Source organism: Babylonia areolata, chromosome 1 (assembly GCF_041734735.1).
Source record: "Babylonia areolata isolate BAREFJ2019XMU chromosome 1, ASM4173473v1, whole genome shotgun sequence".
NCBI lineage: Eukaryota > Metazoa > Mollusca > Gastropoda > Neogastropoda > Buccinidae > Babylonia > Babylonia areolata.
In genome coordinates, this window is record NC_134876.1 from 53952438 (window position 1) to 53974607 (window position 22170).

General features: G+C 40.5%; 1 long non-coding RNA gene and 1 pseudogene across 2 annotated transcripts in view; both read left to right on the forward strand.

Annotated features, from left to right (window-relative positions):
- The window catches only part of LOC143284041 (long-chain-fatty-acid--CoA ligase 5-like), a 46950-nt pseudogene extending 32911 nt beyond the window's left edge, over positions 1–14039 (forward strand). The window contains exons 13-22 of the transcript XR_013055479.1: positions 110–192; positions 973–1123; positions 1809–1881; positions 5559–5647; positions 6613–6729; positions 7365–7418; positions 7948–8037; positions 10035–10136; positions 10543–10614; positions 12578–14039. The product of XR_013055479.1 is annotated as a long-chain-fatty-acid--CoA ligase 5-like (transcript). The remainder of the gene's footprint in view (positions 1–109; positions 193–972; positions 1124–1808; positions 1882–5558; positions 5648–6612; positions 6730–7364; positions 7419–7947; positions 8038–10034; positions 10137–10542; positions 10615–12577) is intronic.
- A 4795-nt stretch (positions 14040–18834) lies between these two features.
- On the forward strand, positions 18835–21277 carry LOC143284063 (uncharacterized). The gene is made up of 2 exons (XR_013055483.1): positions 18835–19960; positions 20025–21277. It is a non-coding gene; the product is annotated as an uncharacterized LOC143284063 (long non-coding RNA).
- Positions 21278–22170: the final 893 nt, after the last annotated feature.

Sequence of the window (22170 nt, forward strand, 5' to 3'; positions counted from 1 at the left end):
CCCTAGGAAAATGAAGGCCAGTGCACTAACCACTTGGTTGCTGCACCTGTCTGCGCAGGACTGCTTTGGTGTGATGATGTAATGTACACCTGCCTTCGTCCTTCTTCAGGTGATGAGCAGCGTGGAACACAGCAAGACCAAGTCTTTCATGCTTCACCTTGCTCTCAACAGGAAGCTTCAGGAGGTTAAAAGGTAATGGGTGTGTTTGAAGATATGCACGTTAATGACTGATGTTTGTGGCCAGTGACTCCCATGTTCACTTGTGTACATGAGTGGGGTTTTCTTTAGTGTATGACTGTTTTTATCCTTACCATGTAGGCAGTCATACCCTATTACTGGGAGGAGAGGGGGAGGGGGGAACCAGGTATGTTCTTGTTTATGTAACCCGCTGTACGCTGACATGGATTACGGGATCTTTAACATGCATATTTGATCTTCTGCATGTGTATACACATGAAGGGGGTTCAGGCTCTGGCAGGTCTGTACATCTGTTGACCTGGGAGATAGGAAAAATTTCCACACTTTACAGATCAGGTGCCATGACCGAAATTTGAACCCTGGATCCTCAGATTGAAAGTCTAATGCTTTAACCACTTGGCTGTTGTGCCCATCATGACTGATGTATAAGATCTTTGATTTGTCTGTGCACTAGATTCAGTGCTATACAAATACTCATTATTATTTATTGATAGACTTGTAGTAGTAATGTGGATGTGTATGTCTTTCTAATACCTTGGATGTGTATTGTGATAGGTAGGCCTGACTTGTGTGCTGGGTTGATCAAAGAGGCTGTGGTGTCTACTAACCTCCTTTGGCATGGAGATTTTCCCAATAGATATACCCCATGATTTAGCAGATACAGTGTTGGATAGTGCATATGAATTTCTTGGCTTGATTTGAAAATTTAGCTGTCTTTAAGAAATCATGGTATTCATGACTAATGTTGTTTTTGGTTTTGTTCGCTCCCCGCAGAGGCATCATTCGAAAGGACAGCGTGTGGGACAGACTGGTGTTCAGGAAAATCCATGCCCTCCTGGGTGGCAATGTCACCATGATGACCACTGGATCTGCCCCTCTGTCTGCAGAGGTCTTTGATTTTGCACGCTGCGCCCTCGGCTGTCTGGTAGGATTGAGTTTCTCCTCTTGGTTATATTTTTATATCTGATGGATTATTAGATTCAGTATATGGCATGATTTCTTTTGATTATTCTCCCATACTTATGTTTCAAATGATATGTGTATGTTTGTGGGGATGTTTGAGTGAATGCTTTTAGTGCTTTTGTAAAGCGCATAGAGCTTCAAGAATATGCGCTACAGAAAGACATATTAATGAATGAATAAATAAAGTATTGGGGGAGGAGGTGTAGAGCAATTGGGGTGAAGCAGGAAGGAACAACATGCACACACATACACACACTCTCATACACACATGCAAGTCCAACCACCCACATGCACATCAAACAACTAACCTACTTTATATTCATCATAGAAGAAAAGTGACTTTGCTGAATCTTTCTGTGAATACTGTGATTTTACATGTCTTGTGACGTTTGAAATGAATACATGTTTCTATGACATTAGAGGTTTGAAATCTCTTTGGACTGAAGTATGTAACAAGTCTGTTGTTTCTGGACTAATTGTGCACAGAATTGCCTTCGGTTTTTGGTGTTCCTGTGGATGATCTTTTACCAAAACCATTAGGATTTTGCAGGCTTGCAAACCTGTAGTTTTCATTATGTTTATCTGCTTGCACACTTTTCTGTGCAAGTAGGATCAGCATGGACTTGTTCAGAGCAGGTGTGTTGCAGGTGTCTGAAGGGTACGGTCAGACAGAGTGCACAGCTGTCGCCACCTTCACCTGCCCTGGGGATCCCACACCAGGTAAGTGGACAGCAGTCATGGGTCTGTTCAGCGGCAGAGATGGGAAGAAGGATGGTATGGGGTGGGGAAAGGGAGATGGGGGGAGGGGGGAACAGAAGGGAGGAAGTAAGGAAAAAGGGGCCATCCCCAGTCGTTATGAATGCCAGCCTCAGACACAAAATGCAAGAAAAAAGATAACAAGAGTTCTTTATTATCTCAACAAGAGAAACTGTTAACACCTTTGCTGATAAACATGCTACATAGAAAAAGGCATTACAATCACAGTACAAGTTTTAGCATTCAATAAACAAATTTATAAACAGGTATTTAACATAGTGCAAGCTTCTCCAGTACATTCTGTTTATCCAAATTGCCAAATTAAAAAAGAATAAAAAAAGAAAAAAGTATAATCAATATTTAGTATAAATTTAAAAAAAACAAAAAACAATAAAGGGATGTAAACTGATTATATAATCAACTAGTAACATCCAATTCACATCTCACCTGTGTGTACATGGAACACAGCAAACAGAAGGGCATTTTCTCCACACTGTGAGTTTCTTCTCCTTAAATTTAAAAAAAAAAAAAAAAAGAACCTATAAACTCAATTGTCATTCCATACCATTATCACAACTTACCTGAAAAAGAAGAAGAAAAACAGAATATTTGTAATGCAACGATGAAAAGTCACTTAGATTTGGTCAAACACTTTAGGTTTTTATTTTTTATTTTTTTATTTTTTTCAGTCTTTTGAACACAAAAGCATCCAAAACTATCACAAATGATCCATTTCATCAACATTCAGAATTTACAAACTTTATTCAGTCAACAATGTCATCTACTTTTTCATTGTTGCTGCTGTTCTACTTTTTCCATTGTTGCTGCTGTTCTACTTTTTTCCATTGTTGCTGCTGTTCTACTTCTGGTGTTCTTCCCCTCTGTGTGCTTAATTCTTCTCTGGCTTCCAAGCTGAAGTCCTTGCCATAGAGATTGGTGCAAGAGGGTTTGTGGGCGCATCTGCCCACAGCCTAATGAAACAGCTGTCGATTTCTGGCAGAGAGAGGACATGGGCTCAAGGCAATGGCAGAAGCAGCTGAAAAGAGTTCCATCTGGATCTGATCGAGGGGGAATGAAAGTAAACTTTATAAGGATTAAATTTCCGTACTCAAACTAGGCTCAGTGGTTAAAACGTCTGCCAGAAAAGGTGACTCACTCCTGAAGTGGCGATCACCCTGGAAGCACGGGTTTGAACCTGCTGAGGACCAGGAAAACAGAAAAAAGAAGGGTGGCAATACAAGGGCATCCAGGAGTCATGACCTGGGTGCGGCCCGGCCCCCTTAGAGTGTAAGGAGTTTAGAGCCAAAACACTTGGCTGAGGGGGGCTTCTTCTCTGAAGACCTTGTACTGTCCAGCTCTCCCTAGAGTTTCTTATCACATTCTCTTCCTCAAGTCTTCCTTTGTAAAGTCTTCCTGTCCCCCCTTTGCCTCTCTTCAGCTTCAGGAAGATAATTATCATGCTGGACGTACACATGCATAGGATTGTTTGTGCAGACTTTACACACACATAAATCAAGGATGACTTCATAACAGCAGGTCTATGTTTGCATTAAATGTTAAAAAAAAAGAACAACAGAAGTTCAGAGATGACTTGAAATAAATTATGCAGGCTGCTTGGGGTCTACCAATACCTCTCACTGAACACAAATGGCTGTTTCAGGTACAATTGCACCATAAACAGCTTGGGAGAAGTGTCTGAAAATTCAATTATAATTACACATACTTAACTGCAGGGGTCTGACATTCCTGTCCTGTGCAAACTACTATCCACCTATGTGGAGAAAACGAAAGTAGCTACAGCCGATAACCTCCTGGAAGTAGGTAACCTCCCCTTTGCACATGCAAAAAAGCACCTCTGGTTATGAGCAGCGCTCATAACATTGGCTGCATACATCACTGTTTGCTATAAGAGAATTACCATCATTTCAACATATGCACAAGAAGAAACCTGGTCTAGTTTTCCAAAGTAGTCCTTAACTTTTTTTTTATGAACCCTGTTTAGAATTGACAAAGGGTGCTGTGTTGGCTAGGCCTTGGGGATAGTTTTTATGTAATGGTGACATAGTGTTTATGTAACTGACATGGTGTTTGTTTAACAGTGACATGGCATTCATTAATGGTGATCGGGTGTGCTGTGTTGGTCAGGCCAATTGGGCAGTGTGTATGTTACAGTGACATGGTTTTTGTTTATGTAACAGTGACATGGTATTTATGTAATGGTGACAAAGTGTTTATGTAATAGTGACACGATGTTTATGTAATGGTGACATGGTGTTTCTGTTATGGTGACAGGGTGTTTATGTAACGGTGACAGGGTGTTTATGTAATGGTGACATTGTGTTTGTGTAGTGGTGACATGAGCGGTGACATAGTGTTTGTGTAGCGGTGACATGGTGTTTGTGTAACGGTGACATGGTGCTTATGTAATGGTGACATGGTGTTTATGTAACGGTGACATAGTGTTTGTGTAGCAGTGACATGAGCAGTGACATGGTGTTTGTGTAACGGTGACATGGCATTCATTTATGGTGATCTGGTGTGCTGTGTTGGTCAAGCCAAGTGGGCAGTGTGTACGTTACAGTGACATGGTTTTTGTTTACGTGACAGTAACATTGTGTTTATGTAAGGGTGACATGGTGTTTATGTAACAGTGACATGGTGTTTTAATAGTGATATGACATGGTGTTTTAATGGTGATCTGGTGTGCTGTGTTGGTCAAGCCAAGTGGGCAGTGTGTACGTTACAGTGACATGGTTTTTGTTTACGTGACAGTGACATTGTGTCTATGTAAGGGTGACATGGTGTTTCTGTTATGGTGACATGGTGTTTATGTAACGGTGACATGGTGTTTATGTAACGGTGACATTGTGTTTGTGTAGTGGTGACATGAGCGGTGACATGGTGTTTGTGTAACAGTGACATGGTGTTTTAATGGTGATATGACATGGTGTTTTAATCGTGATATGGTGTGCTGTGTTGGTCAGGCCACATGGGCAGTGTGTATGTTAAAGTGACATAGTGTTTATGTAACAGTGACATGGTGTTTGTGTTATGGTGACATGACATTCATTAATGGTGATCTGGTGTGCTGCCTTGGTCAGGCCAAGTGGGCAGTGTGTATGTTACAGTGACATGATTTTTGTTTACGTGACAGTAACATTGTGTTTATGTAAGGGTGACATGGTGTTTATGTAACAGTGACATGGTTTTTGTTTATGTAACAGTGACATTGTGTTTATGTAACGGTGACGTGGTGTTTATGTTACAGTGACATGGTGTCTATGTAATGGTGACATGGTGTTTATATTATGGTGACATGATGTTTATGTACCGGTGACATGGTGTTTGTGTAGTGGTGACATGAGCGGTGACATGATGTTTGTGTAACGGTGACATGGTGTTTGTGTAGTGGTGACATGAACGGTGACATGATGTTGGTGTAGCGGTGACATGGTGTTTGTGTAGTGGTGACATGAGTGGTGACATGGTGTTTGTGTAATGGTGACATGGCATTCATTAATGGTGATCTGGTGTGCTGCGTTGGTCAGGCCAAGTGGGCAGTGTGTATGTTATGGTGACAGGATATTTATGTTACGGTGACATGGCATATTAATGGTGATCTGGTGTGCTGTATTGGTCAGGCCATGTAGGTAGCCCCGTGGCCTGTAACTACGTCAAGCTGATTGATGTGCCGGACATGGAGTACTTTGCCAAGGACGGAATTGGAGAGGTGAGAGGGTAACAAAGGCATCATCATCATCATCATCTCTCTCTCTATCTATCTCTCTCTGTGTCTCTCACGCACACACACCACACACACACACACACACTCTCTCTCTCTGTCTCTGTCTCTCTCTCTGTCTCTCTCACCCTTCCCCATTCTCTCTTCTCTCAAAATATATACATATTCATCTCAATATCATCAGTACTTACCTATCTTACTATAATCATATCTATTTCTGTCTCTGTCTCTCTTTCTGTCAGTCTGTCTCAGTCTGCTTGAATGTGGTGTTACTGCTGAATAGAACTAAAAAAAACAAAACAAAAAAAAACCACGAGGAGACATCATTCTGAGAGACCTCTGCATGAGTGCTTTGCACTGGAAAGTTCTGTGTTTGTTTTGCCTGCCATCCTGTCTCACCATGTTTCCTTATTAATTTTTTTTTTTTATCTGAGTGTGCTCATGTTGGTTGTGCAAACGACGGGCGCAATAGCCGAGTGGTTACAGCGTTGGACTTTCAATCTGAGGGTCCTGGGTTTGAATCTCGGTAACGGCGTCTGGTGGGTAAAGGGTGGAGATTTTTCCGATCTCACAGGTCAATATATGTGCAGACCTGCTAGTGCCTGACCCCCCTTCGTGTGTATACGCAAGCAGAAGATCAAATACGCACGTTAAAGATCCTGTAATCCATGTCAGTGTTCGGTGGGTTATGGAAACAAGAACATACCCAGCATGCACACTCCCGAAAACGGAGTATGGCTGCCTACATGGCGGAGAAAAAATGGTCATACACGTAAAAGCCCACTCGTGTACATACGAGTGAACGTGGGAGTTGCAGCCCATGAACGCAGAAGAAGAAGAAAAAAAAAAAAAGGTTGTGCAAACTCTCACTGCATTTGTTCAGACCTTACTGACTTCAGTGGAATCAACCAGGCTACCAATGCACAGAACCAACACATGTGTATCCTGTGCAGGTGTGTGTCAAAGGCACCAACGTGATGAAGGGGTACTACCGTGACCCTGAAAAAAACAAGGAGGCCTTCACAGCGGACGGCTGGCTCAGAACCGGAGATGTGGGCATCTTCAACAAGGTCAGACCTTTAAAAAAAATTTTTTTTTTTTAAGTAGTTCAACTCTTGTTATGGTCAATGTTGCTGGCCCACATTGCTCAACCAACCAATCAAGCTGGAAACTGGTTACTTCAACTTCGAATGTCTAATTATTTCCTTGAAAATTTTGAATGGATCTATGATTTACTGTGAAGGTGTGATATGGATCCCCGAGGAAGGGAATGAATCTGTTCTTGATCAAGGCACAGAATGGATCCACTGCTGATTAAGGGATTGTTTAAGGGGGGAGGGGTGGGAGGAGCAGGTTTGAGGGCATCATGGAGAACCATTGGCATTATCACTAATTGTATTAGCATTAATGGTACTTATTACTGTGTTGTTCACATTCTTGCAGCTGCCACAAGTGTTCTTGCAATTATGTTATTGATGCCATCGTCATCATTATATATATATATATATTTAAAAACAAAAAACAAAAAAAAACACATCACAACAACTGTTATACAGGTGACTACAACCACTATTCTACTATTATTGCTGTTGCTGTTGCCTTTGTACTTTCAGCTATTACTTTCAGTGTTACATAAGTTACCATCATACTGTATTGCTGTTGTATTCTATAATCTGGAGTACAAGCATTCGTTCTGTGTTTGCAGAATGGAACGTTACGGATTGTGGACAGATGCAAGCACATCTTCAAACTGGCTCAGGTATCCTTTTGTATTTTCTGCCGGTAATGGTGATAGTGTGTGTGTGTGTGTTTGTGTGTGTGTGTGTGTGTGTGTGTGTGTGTGTGTGTGTGCATGTGTGTGTGTGTGTGTGTGTGTGTGTGTGCGTGCGTGCAGGTGTGTGTGTGTGTGTGTGTGTGTGTATACCTGAGCACAGTCGAGCATTGTGGTGGAAGTACAGGTGTATGTACTCTTTCTTCTTACTATCTTTCTGTTAACATCTTTTTACATCTATCTATCTATCTGTCTATCTATCTGTCTATCTGTCTGTCTGTCTATCTATATCTATATATATGCATATAGATAGATCTTAGAATTGTGTGTTCTGTAGTGAGTGTGCATCTATCTATCTATATCTATATATATGCCTATAGATAGATCTTAGAATTGTGTGTTCTGTAGTGAGTGTGCATGTGTTAATGTGTAAGTGTGTGAATTCAGAATGTACAAAAATGTCGTATGTCAGTGTTTCAATATGTAACACATTCCCTCTCTCCCTCTGTGTGTGAAGGGAGAGTACATCGCACCAGAGAAAGTGGAAGCCATCTACACGAGGAGCAAGTATGTGCAGCAGTGCTTTTTGGATGGAGACAGCCTGAAGGTAACAGCACCATGGGGTTTCCTTGCTTTGCCTTTTCTCTTCACTCCAGAGTAAAGGGTTAGGTTTGGCTGTCACTCAACAGGGATGCTAAACCATGTTTGATATTACTGATACTACAGAAAAGTTGTCGATACTGTAGGTTATGAAATAAACACAAGCAGGAAACAACACAAAGAAAAGCAAGCGAAAATACTGCTAGTGCCGCAAAAAAATAATAAATAAACACAATGAAAATAAGATCCATAATTTAGGGATAGTCACATTTATTCAATGTCATCCTGCTCACTGAATCCACTAAAATCTTCGTCTTCAGTGTCCGAGTTGAAGAGAACCAGCACAGCTTCCTCCGCCATCTTGTCCTCTGACTTCAGCCTCACTTTCACTTCATGAACATGAAGGTGGAGGTCACTGCTGGTTCGTTGCTTGCACTGTCGTCTGCTAGGTCGATCGCCTTCAATTTGAAGGCTGCATCATAGGCATAATGTCACGTTTTCGGCATGATGAGGGTGTATGATTGAGCAGAGTAGAACTGAATGCTGATCTGAAGGCTTTAATGTGTGCGGATTTGATTTATAAAACATGAACAGTTAGCACACTATCCTGAAGCTCATCCAAAAATTCATGGACAGAAATCATGATTTTAGTGAGTTGAAGGGCAGCAAAGAATAGACGAGAACATGACACTCCCGAGATCGTTAAAATCCGCAAATAAGCCACATCATTGTATAAGCTGCAGAGGTTGAAGCTGGGGTAAAAAGTCGCGGCTTATAGACCGAACTTTACGGTACTAGTCAAGCTGAAACGTACCACCATGGCAAGGTCTGACATCTTATCCTAGAGATTGTGCTGTTTAATTAATGTGGAAGTAATAAGTAATAAGACCATTTTATCTCTTATATGACGGGCGCACCAGCCGAGTGGTCAAAGCATTTGACTTTCGATCTGAGGGTCCCGGGTTCGAATTTTGGTTACGGCACCTGGTGGATAAAGGGTGAAGATTTTTTTTATCTCCCAGGTCGACATATATGTGCAGACCTGCTAGTGCCTGAAAACCCTTCGTGTGTATACTCATGCAAAAGATCAGATACGCACATTAAATATCCTGTAATCCATGTCACTTTTGGTGGGTTATGGAAACAAGAACATACCCAGCATGCACGCCCCCGAAGACAGAGAATGGCTGCCTGCATGGGGGTGAAGGGGGGTGGGGTAAATAAACAAAATAGTCATACACGTAAAATGTCACATGTCTGCCTGAAATCTGATTGAATGACAAGAAACGAATGATGAGCACCCAGTGGCAGCTGTCAGTCGGCTCTACCCAGGTAGGCAGCCTGTTGTGCAAATGACCCTATGTTTGTAAAGCGCTTAGAGTTTGGTCTCCGACCGATGATAGGCGCTATATAAGTATCCATATCAATCAATTAATAACTATACACCAAGCAGTAATTGCTCTTCAAACTCACGTTACACTGATATCATTTGTATTTGTATTTATATTTCTTTTTATCACAACAGATTTCTCTGTGTGAAATTCGGGCTGCTCTCCCCAGGGAGAGTGCATCACTACACTACAGCACCACCCATTTTTTTAAATTTTTTTTATGTGTGCAGTTTTAGCTGTTTTTCCTATCGAAGTGGATTTTTCTACAGAATTTTGCCAGGAACAACCGTTTTGTTGCCGTGGGTTCTTTTACGTGCTGCTAAATGCATGCTGCACACAGGACCTCGGTTTATCGTCTCATCTGAATGACTAGCATCCAGACCACCACTCAAGGTCTAGTGGAGGGGGAGAAAATATCGGCAGCTGAGCCGTGATTCGAACCAGCATGCTCAGATTCTTTTGCTTCCTAGGTGGACGCGTTAACTCTAGGCCATCACTCCATGTCACCAAGGTTCAGCAATCAAGAGATTAAGGGAGAAAAAGAAGGGGATGTAAGTTCAGTTTCTTTGTGCTGAAATAGATATATAGCCAACATGCTGTGTGGTGTGTGCAGTCACGATGTGTGGCCATCGTGGTGCCAGAACCAGACATCGTGATGCTGTGGGCTTCCAACAACAACAGACAGAAGGACATCCACACTCTGTGTCAGGATGAGGTATCTGTGTGTGTGTGTGTGTGTGTGTGTGTGTGTGTGCGTGTGTGTGTGTGTGAGAGAGAGAGAAAGTGTGTATATGTGTGTGTGTATGTGTGTGTATGAGAGAGAGAGAGTGAGAGAGAGAGTGTGTGTGTGAAAGAGAGAGAGAGTGTGTGTGTGTGTGTGAGTGAGTGCGTGCATGCGTGCGTGTATGTGTGCGTGAGTGCGCGCATGCTTGCATGCGTGCGTGAGTGTACGCGTGCATGCATGTGTGTGTGCATGCACACGCTCACAATCTCACAAGCTATGCCTGAGAGTTGACACATGACTGACACTTAACAAGCCCTACCTGGAACACACTATCAGTAACTTGTTGACAATATCAGTGAACGTGTGCATGGAGGTAGTCGTGTGTGGTCGGTGGCAGGGACTGAGGAAAGTGATACTGGAGGACATGCGCAGGATCGGCAAAGACGCAGACCTCAAAGGATTTGAGCAGGTACGATTGGGACATCCGTGCATGTCTGTTTGGTGGCACACAAAAATATTTGATTACAAGTCTTTGTCTGTTTATTTATAAGAATCTCTCTGTATGCTTGTTGTTTTTTTATTGTTTTTTTTGTGTGTGTGTATCACACTTGCTCACACACACATATGTGCATGCGTGCATGTGGACACATACACACACACACACACTGGTTGTGCTTGCATTTATATATATATATATATTCATATGTAGTTTGTAATTTCTGTGTTAGTGTATGCTGTGCAAAATTAGTGCAGTAGTGCAGTAATGCAGGTACAGCCTCCAAGGTAAAGGTATTCATTTTGGAAAGAAACACAGTAGATAGATTACTCTTTTCAGGGTAAAAGAGAAGTTACTTATCTAAAGTCCTGTTTGTTTATCTGATGCTGTGATGGTTCATCCATTGGTCTTGTCTTGTCTTTACACAATGCCATGATTGTTCATCTGATTGCCAGTCTCTTCATCATGATGACTGTCCATCCAGTGCCATGATTGTTCATCCTATACTCTGTTCATCCAGTGTCATTATTGCTCATTGCATACCCTATATATTCATCCAGTGCCATGATTGTTCATCCAGTGCCATGATCGTCCATCCAGTGCCATGATGGTTTATCCAGTGCCATGATGGTTAATCCAATACCATGATTGTCCATCCATACCCATGGTTATCTATCTGATGCCATGATTGTTAATCACACACCCTGTCTTTCCATCCAGTGCCAGGCAGTGTTTATCCCATGCCATGATTGTTCATCCAGTGCCATGATTGTTCATCCCACACCCTGTCTGTTCAGCCTGTGCAGTGTTTATCCCATGCCATGATTGTTCATCCAGTGCCATGATTGTTCACCCCACGCCCTGTCTCTTCATCCAGTGCAGTGTTTATCCCATGCCATGATTGTTCATCTAGTGCCATGATTGTTCATCCCACACCCTGTCTGTTCATCCAGTACAGTGTTTATCCCATGACATGATTGTTCATCTAGTGCCATGATTGTTCATCCCACACCCTGTCTGTTCATCCAGTGCAGTGTTTATCCCATGACATGATTGTTCATCTAGTGCCATGATTGTTCATCCCACACCCTGTCTGTTCACACAGTGTAGTGTGTATCCCATGACATGATTGTTCATCTAGTGCCATGGTTGTTCATCCCACACCCTGTCTGTTCATCCAGTGCAGTGTTTATCCCATGCCATGATTGTTCATCTAGTGCCATGATTGTTCATCCCACATCCTGTTCATCCAGTGCAGTGTTTATCCCATGACATGATTGTTCATCCAGTGCCATGATTGTTCATCCCACATCCTGTCTCTTCATCCAGTGCAGTGTTTATCCCATGACATGATTGTTCATCCAGTGCCATGGTTGTTCATCCCACACCCTGTCTGTTCATCCAGTGCAGTGTTTATCCCATGCCATGATTGTTCATCTAGTGCCATGGTTGTTCATCCCACACCCTGTCTGTTCATCCAGTGCAGTGTTTATCCCATGACATGATTGTTCATCTAGTGCCATGATTGTTCATCCCACACCCTGTCTGTTCATCCAGTGCAGTGTTTATCCCATGCCATGATTGTTCATCTAGTGCCATGGTTGTTCATCCCACACCCTGTCTGTTCAGCCTGTGCAGTGTTTATCCCATGACATGATTGTTCATCTAGTGCCATGGTTGTTCATACCACACCCTGTCAGTTTATCCAGTGCAGTGTTTATCCCATGTCATGATTGTTCATCCAGTGCCATGATTGTTCATCCCACACCCTGTCTGTTCATCCAGTGCAGTGTTTATCCCATGACATGATTGTTCATCTAGTGCCATGGTTGTTCATCCCACACCCTGTCTGTTCATCCAGGCAGTGTTTATCCCATGACATGACCATTCACCGCACGGTCCATCCATCCCTGTAGTAGCAGTGTCCCTGTTGCAGGTGATGGACATACAGCTGGAAGCGGAACCCTTCAGTCTGCAGGCAGGGCTGATCACTCCCACCTTCAAGAACAAACGCCCGCAGCTCCGCAAGCACTTTGCCCAGCAGGTCGCCGAAATCTACGCCCGACATGAAAAAGAAGCATAGTGTGTGGCGATGCCCCAAATCTGCCTGGTGATTAAAACACACTTCTTGTCAAACACAGGCAATGTCTGACAATGAAAGTATGCATTATATCTTATACCAAAGTGCTCCCATATCTCTTGGGTAGAGACCAACCACAAGGTGAGGTGGGGGGAAAAAAAGGAGGAAAAATTGTTAGGTTTCTTTAAAAAGAGAAGTTGAGATGGAGTTGATAGCTACTGAAATTTATAACAGATTCTGACCTGTCTTTGTTTCATTTTCTTGTGCTGCATTTGACAGAGTTGAGAAAGACCTTATATTATTTTCAAAAAAAAAAAAAAAAAAAGAGAGAAGAAAAAAAATGAAGGCCCTTTGACAGTGGTTCCATGCAATATTTTGTTGTCGAATACAGAGATAGCTGGTAACATTGGGGATCTGTAGTTAGACGGTAATGTACATTTCCAGAGATAGAGATTCATTCCAAACAGCAAATAACTGAGAAGTGCTGAAACGTTCACATAATTCAGACAGAATCATTATGCAAGAACCTCTGACAAAAACAACTATTTCCTGATCTACTGCTTTGTGTTACATGTTTTTCCCCTTTCACAGCCAGTTAACCCCCTTGCTGCTGAACCTTGGTGAAATGAAATTAGTGTGGAATGAATATGAGGTGCCAGAACTGCTCCCTGTGTACTGTCAAGTGGTGTGATTGATTTTGCTGAACACAAGTAAAGCAGTCCCCCAGGAAGAATTCTAAATAAAGGATAATGACCAACATCCTGACCTGTAACTGAGGAGCATACTGGTCTGCAGCCGTTGAGGAGTCAATAGAAAAAAAAAAAGCCTCTTATAGACCCACCTTCTAGTTTTAAAAGTCCCATGAAATCCAAGAAGATCAAAAACCTCCAGAAAATGATGAGGCATCTTGGCACCAGCTGTATTCAACCAAGAGGCAGTTCCTCTCTCACGTCTTTTTGTCTGAAAAGCATTCCATTTTGTTGAAGATTCTGTTTATTTCTCAGTCATTTCACATTTCCATGACAATGGTGTCCCATTTCCCCTCTTCCCTGCAACATTTGGTCAGGCTCTCAAGGTCTTAACCAGTGTGTTGAGGAGTTATGTGCTGGTTAGGCGTCCACCCTTTTCTTTCAGCAGTTCGTTCGTTTATTTATTTATAGTCTGTTCATCTAAGACGATGATATTAGACTGAAAATAAATGATATTATTATTATCATTTGGATTATTATCATTTCTATCATAATGATGATTGTTATTATTAATTAGAAATCAACATTTCTGTATATTCAAATGAAAAGGGGGGCGGTTGAGGTGGAGGGGAGGGGGTGGGGGCAAGGAGGAGGGGACTATGAAAGGAAGAGAGAGACAGACAGACAGACAGACAGACAGAGAGAGAACAGAATGTGGAAAAGATAGAGTTCAAAATCTAAAATGGAGAGGGTGAGTGTCAGTGACTGGAGAAAGAAAAAACATAATATTGGAAGGGTGTGTATGAGAGGCGGGACGGGAGAAGCGGGATTAGGACCAAAAAAAATATATCACTAATCAAATATTGTATGCACTACTTCTGTAGATTATTATTTGAAAAGAGGTTCATGTGGGGACCTACAATAAACAATCAACTGGACTATTTAACACATAGCTATCTAACTTTAATAAAGAACAGTTTGAAATATATAACTTTTTCCAAAAAAATGTTAACATTTGAAACTGGTAACACGTGTTCAGTAATTTCTGGAGGCAAAAATGGTTTCATTACTAAACAGCAGGTTAAAACGTTCTTTCAGCAGGTGTGTTCTAGCATATATGGATCACTCAGCATGCTGTTAAAGCCTGAACCGGACTATAAATGGCGGGCGATTTGAATCAAGCCAGTTTCTCACCAGAGTCTGACACTGTGATGTCGGTGAAGGTTTATTCAAAATAAAAGCCTAATAAAGCTACTGTTTGGCTTCATTTATGGCAGAGAGCGAGATTTGCCTAGCAGCTTCCAATCTAGACCTGAATTGACTTTGGAAAGTACAAAATGTGTCAGCTACACGTAATACAAAATTTGAATGCAGAGAAAAGGGGCGGAGCTAGAGCCGTTTGTGTTTGCGCTAGACGTGTCTGTCAGATAAAAATAGCACCAGCACGTGGTACTGTCCGGTGAGAATTGGAAAGCATGCAGACAGCCCCTCAACGCTGGCAACCGTAAACGACCACATTGTTTGTAAAACATGCAAACGGAGAGAAATATGACGATCTACTAACCTACCGGACACGTGCTCGCGCTTTTTATAGATAAACTCCGCCCCTTTCCCTTTTATGGATAGGCTCTAGTGCGCATGCGCAACCGAAACCTTGCTCTCGGGAGTTAAGACTTTAAGACCTCCTGGAAGCTGAACCTGAAGATTCTGTGCTCACTGTGTGGACAATCAGATGACCAAGATGGGGGAGAGGGAGGACAGTGAAATGGTACACAGAAAGGGGTGGGGGTGAGGTGGGGGTGTGGGGTTGCAGGGGCAGGGGGAAGGAACAGACAGGGAGAAAAGGAATAAGCTTGAAAGTGAAGTGAGAGGGGGAGGGGCATAAATTTAGGATTTGTACAAGTCCACAGCTTGACATGAAAGTTTGACTGAAACAGTTCACACAAGAGCATGAGAGACAGACTGTTTACAGCCTGCATGTGTTTCTACATTTTATGTATGCCTTTTTTTTTTTAGTCATTGAGGGCTGGATGTAGAAAAAAACAGTTATGCTTTGTCCAATACCCTTGTTATATAAAAATGAGTTTCGTATGCCACTTCATGAGATTGATGTACTCGTCTTCTTTTACAGTCAGTGTTGATGCTATGGACAATCATTTTAATATGCTGATGTTGTGGATGGCCTGTTTTGTGTTGTGATGTTAGAATTATTATGGATTTTTTATGTGTTGATGTTGGGAATGGTCTTGTGTGCAGTTCTAGGTCTGTCTGGATGTGTCAGTCGTGTAGGTGTTGAGGGGTGTGTAGTGTGGTGTGGCTGTGTTTCAGTACGTTGATCATAAGTGGTCTGTTTGAGTGCTTTGAAATGTGTTGATATGATGACAAAGCAGCCTGTTTTGATGTTGATCTTGCTAATGCTCCCATTCCAGAACACACTGACAGCTGACAGTAGGTGAAATTAAATCACTGTAGCATGAGTTTGAAATGCAGTTATATTTTTTGTGTCCTTTTCAGTGACGTCATTGACTTTGATGATCAAAAGCAAGGTAAATACAAAGAGGAAAACCTCCAGATGCAGGAATGGTGACTGTCATCCTGACATATAAGCTCTGTCTGATCTAAATGAGGTGACAGCCCTTCACTGACATGTAAGCTGTCTGATCTAAATGAGGTGACAGCCCTTCACTGACATCCTGACATGTAAGCTTTGTCTGATTTAAATGAAGTGACAGCCCTTCACTGACATGTAAGCTGTCTGATCTAAATGAGGTGACAGCCCTTCACTGACATCCTGACATGTAAGCTCTGTCTGATCTAAATGAGGTGACAGCCCTTCACTGACATCCTGACATGTAAGCTCTGTCTGATCTAAATGAGGTGACAGCCATTCACCGACATCCTGACATGTAAGCTCTGTCTGATCTAAATGAGGTGACAGCCCCTCACCGATGAGCTTACTCATCAGCAGCAGTCAAGGGGTTAAATCCACCATTGTACAGAGCACCAGAACTGTGTGTTCATTGTGTAAACTTCAAAGACTGCACAAAATTGAACTCAAAGAACAATGTGGAGGGAAACGTGTGTAGGTAAAAGGAGGAGCTTGTATTATACTACATGTTTGGTGTCATATACTGTACCATGACAAACTGATGCAAACTAGGCCTATCGGTTTGCTCTGCTTGTCCAAATTTTGCGTGGCTAACAGTGAAAAGATGATTCGTCTTGGCCCGGTCTGCTCTTAGCCAATCAAATGCCTCTAAAAGCTACAAGCGCTGAATCATTCCTTTGGCCAAGGCCCTTGACGCGGTAAACAATGTTTCAATCATAAAAAAACAACATCAACAAAGACTTGTTATGAAAATAATTTACAAAGGAGATGGAGGCTGATGGTGCTTTTAACCTTTCATAGGCATAGCAACTCACAATGTCATCGATGAGACTTTTCCTTTTATCTTATTATATCAGATTTTACTCACACAGAAATGTACCAGAATTTTAATACTAAATATTTTGTATGCCTGCTATTAAAAATATTTGTGAATTATATATGATTATGTTGGTTTTCTTCTTCTTGTTCTTTCTTTCTTTTTTTTTTTTTTTTTCCAAATCCTTTGGTGGAAAATTGACGGAACAGACATCATCACAGACATGTGCCAGATTTATGTGCATGAATGTTTGTGAATTTACTTGTACCTAATTTTATTTTCCGGTGTTTTCTTTTTCCAGGTTTAACACATTTGAATGAACAGTACTTTTGGCCCAGTGTGGCTGACTGGGCTGTAAGCAATAACGATAATAAATCTCTGTTGTGCAGACTGTCTGTTACCATATATATATATATATATATATATATATATATATATATATATATGCAAAGCATAGGCCCTGTAATGTTAACAGGCTTATTCCCTATTATAAATTTATGCAAAATACTCATAAGAATCCAGTAACATTGTGTTCAACATACATGCATGTATCATTCTCTCTCTCACACACACACCAGTCACATATAATGACTATATCTGTGTGAAGAAGTATGAAAAGCTCTGGCATTATAAAAAAAAACAAAAAACCAAACAAACAAAAAACAAAAAAACCCACAAAAACAATCAGATATCTTTTATTTTGACACAAACTGAAAATATCTGGACGTATCCTAAATGTCAAACTTCTTGTCTTACAGTATTTATTTAATAAATTATATTTTGCAATCATGTGTTACTTTCAATATTGAATATATCCTATTTTCATATGTGCAAGAGAATGATTTAAAGGTATGTTTTCCCCCAGTTCCATGGCCCACACTAGTGTCAGTGTCAGAAGTTTACAGGGTTGTACTGATGGGTTTGGATGCGAGATCTTGATTAACCCCTTAACTGGTGAACCATGGTGAATTGAGATCAGTGTGGCGTGAACCTAAAGTGCAGCTACTAATTTTTTGTGTAGTTTTTTAATTTTGTCATTGATTTTACTGAATATATATAGTAATGCAGTCCCAAGAGGATCCAGATGAAATCCAAATAAAGAACGATGACTGACATCCTGACCTGTAAGCTCAGTTTTATCGTATCACAGAAGATGGTGGCAGAATGGTTAAGACGCTCATCTGCCAGTACAGAGAGTCCATGAGAATCTTGAGTTTGAAAACCACTCTCGCCCTTTATCCCAAGTTTGACTGGAAAATAAACTGACCATCTAGTCATTTGGATGATACGATAAACTGAGATCCTGTGCTGCCCTTGGCACACTGAAAAAGAACCCATGTCAACGAGAGTATTGTCCTCTGGCAAAAACTCTTGATAGGAAAACAAATATATTTGCATGCACTCAAGGTCTGACTTAAGTGCATTAGGTAACACAGCTTGTCAGGCATCTGCTTCACAGATGTGTAGTGTATATGGAATTGTCCAAATGCAGTGATGCCTCCTCGAGTAACTGAACTGAACTATATCATAGTGAGATGATAACTTTCCCTGACAAGCGTACTTGTCAGGGATTAGACACATGTACACATGGCTGAATTTAGCAACGGGCACAGCAGAAAGATAGGGGAAAGGGACCATGCTTTGAATAAAAAGAACAATCAATAAATAAAGAGACAGCAAAGAATAAAATATTACGCACTGGCAAGTAGGAACTGTAATTGATTCTCATTTTCATGTGTTGTGATAAGTTTATGGTAAATGCAACAGGAAATGATAACCAGACATACATTTTAAAACTTGTGTTTCTGTCTGTGTATAAGGAAATACTATGAATATAAATCTGTCTCTTCTTACTGGTCATATGTCTCGCTCTTGTATGCTTGAACATATATATATTTAAAAAAAAATCTTATTGAAAGGATGGAACATGGGCAGAGAGGCAGACAAACAAGTCTGAGATACAGAAAGACACACTGAGTGTCAGAGACGGACAGATTGATACAAAGATAAGGATAGAAGAAGAGAAAGACAATGCAAAGCATGAAAAATGTAACTTCATCCAGTGGACAAATAGTCAGCAGCAACAGATATTCTGCAAAAGCCAGCTTTGGTAGAAATAAATTTTAATTTTTTCTTCTTTTTTTTCATCATTATCATCATCATAATATCACATACATGTACATCATGCAATGCAATTTTTCAGCAGATATGAAAAACAAACATGGAAGAAAAAAGCCCATCACCATTTTGCACCATGAATGTTAATTCATTATTGGTTTATATGAGAAATCCACAGCAATTGTATATGGGCACTGAAGCAAGATTGTTTGAAATGTCCATTTTGGTTTTAACAAATCATCAAATTAAATCTTGCAACGCTTCACTTCAATAATAACTGAGAAACATGTCAAACAATTAAAAAAAAACAATCAAACAATGTTTCATTCAAATTTTTTTTTTTTAAATCATACACAGTTGTGCATTTGTAAAACCACATTCACATTTATCAAAATGACTTTAACATTGAGCAGTCTACAAACAAAAGATTTACTCTGTAATTTGTTTTGAAGGGAAAAAAAAAGTGTGTATATGTGTGTTTGAATGTGTGTGTGTGTGTGTGAAGAAAAAAACAACAACACTTGTTAACTGTATGACTTGAACTGTTTTATTTTGCCTCCTCTTACAAAGTACCTGTCAAAAGGTTTGCAGTCTGTTGGCAAGCTACTTGGCTGAAATATACAAGCTTGTAATTTACTGACATAAGGGAAGGCCATACAACATTCTGAAAAATAAATCAAATCCCCTTATACATGTAAAAAGTGCTGTCATGTTCAAACTCTTTGGGTCAAAGAGAGATTCTATTCAGGAGTTGTTAACACAAAGTTCACAATTCTACAAAACCCCTTCCAGATATAGTGGCACCAAAAAGCACTCACAAAAAGACTGTCTTGATGCCCAGACAATCAAGGACCTCTATTTTTCATTATTTTCTCTTCTCGTAGTCCTTTGCTCCTCAAAGAATGAATCAAGTATAATTTTAAAACATTTCAACTTTTACAAATGTGAATCGTTTACGTTTGAGTGCTATGCAAATGTATTTCATTAAGTGATTAACAACAATACCGGTCTATGTGCTGAACTGCCCTCAATCCTGGTATTAGCAAATGTATTTCATTAACAACAATACAGGTCTATGTGCTGAACTGCCCTCAATCCTGGTATGTTACTGGCTTCAGGATTGTCCATGGTTTATGGCTAATGCTGAGTGAACACAGGAGTGAATCATGTTTTGCTGATTTTTTTTTTTTTCTGTTCAATGGCAAGTTGGTAACTATATGTCATTTAGATAATAAATTAAAAAATTTGTTGTAATTAAATTGAGATATTCTTATATTGATCAAAATGACATATGTTGCTCCCAAATCTAAATAAAATATAATCAACTTAAGTCTAACTACTGGAATGTAATTACCAAGATATATCATGCATAAATACCCCAGACATACATGTCACACGCTCGAACACTTGCACTCAATGTAAGAAGTAAATCAATGGGATTTCTCTGCAACACAGAAATGTTAAGGGGGGGAAAAAAAAGAAAAAAAAGAAAAAGAAAAAAAAAAGACACCTGGAGGGTTGAAACTGCCAGCTGACTTCAAACTGAAAATCCACTGGTGAAACAAGGATGGATAAGGTTTATCACTCAAACACACTCAAAAAATATATTGTTAGTAAGCTACAGCTTGTCAAAAGAAATTATTTTCACCATACCAAAGCTTCCAATCACCCGAACAACTTACAAAGAAAGAAAACATAACTGATGTTATAAATGCAAACATCCCACTGATTCATACATAATTATTATGATTATCATTATGCAACAGTTACAGGGTTACAATGGCATCCAGAGATAGTACAGACACTCTGGTGTAACAGTTCACAGGAATGGCAACAGGACTCAGCTTCCAAGTTTCCAGTAAAGAACACTGGTGACTGCAAATGGGTTTCATGGTAGATTTTGAATATGCATTCACACATCCCCACCCCAACCCCCCGCCCCCACCCCACACACACACATCCTCACTCACTCTCATCTCACTCACACATACTCTTGCAAGAGGACTTCTTTGAAAAGGAGTACACACACAACTACATTTATATATATTATTACCAGTGGGGAACATGAGAAAGAGCAACTGAAAGAGAACGAATTCGCACACACACACACACACACAAATTACAACATGTAATGAAACTGAACATGAAAATCACAGACCATAATTTGCTGCTTTCATAACAATACAGTACACACACACAAACACACCACAAACAAAACCACAAATGCAACGCATGCACATTAAACAGAGCATCTAGTCAGAAACCTTGCAACACATCTTTCAATGCACCACACACACATTAACTGGAAAAAAAAAAGAAGAAAATACGTCTCAAACCAATACTAAATCCTCTTTCTACACATTCTTCTGTTCTCAGAATGAAACAGGATTGCCACAGTTTCATTTTGAATGCATATTAATCATAATGTCTACTGAATAAATTGTATGACCCTCAGATTGCAAGTCCAACGCTTTAACCACTCGGCTATTGCGCCCGTCACATTGGTAACGGTATCAGATGAGCAAGACCGATGCTAAATTACTGAAGGTAATTCTGGAAATCTGTGGGAACAAAACTGGAACGTATTTGCAAAGTGACATGGTTGGGAGTCTGCACACAGCTGACTGTAACAAGAACTGTGACAGTCTTGCGCTGTCTGGCATATAACTAACAGACCTGTCTTCCCGTCCCATCAGTGATGAAGCTACACACCACACACAGCTAAACGAAGGGAAGGGGAGGGGAGGACAGGTGCAAGAGGGGATACAGAAGGCATAAAAAAAATTGGGGGTAAAGGAAAAACAAAACAAAAAATAAACCCCAAAACTGATGGACACCAAACTAACCATGGAAGAAGGCCTCAAAATAGATCAAAGGGACAGAAAACTTGGATGTCTGGCAAAATGTCCTTTACGGAATGATTTGACAAACAAAACAAAACTGAAACTAAAGTAAGCTCTAAAGTGCATTATTGTCCTCTTCTTTAAATAAAAGAAGTCTTAACATTAAAAAAAAAAAAATATATATATATATATAAGTATTGGACAACACTCCAGTACAATAATTTTGATTTCACTTCGGAGAAATCAACAAACAGCAGCATAACCAAAATCATTCTATTTCATTTGACACATGCACCAGCACTCTGTGCTAACACTCCTCAAACAAGAAACAAAAACAAAGCAAAAACATAAATCACACAAACATGATAAACTAC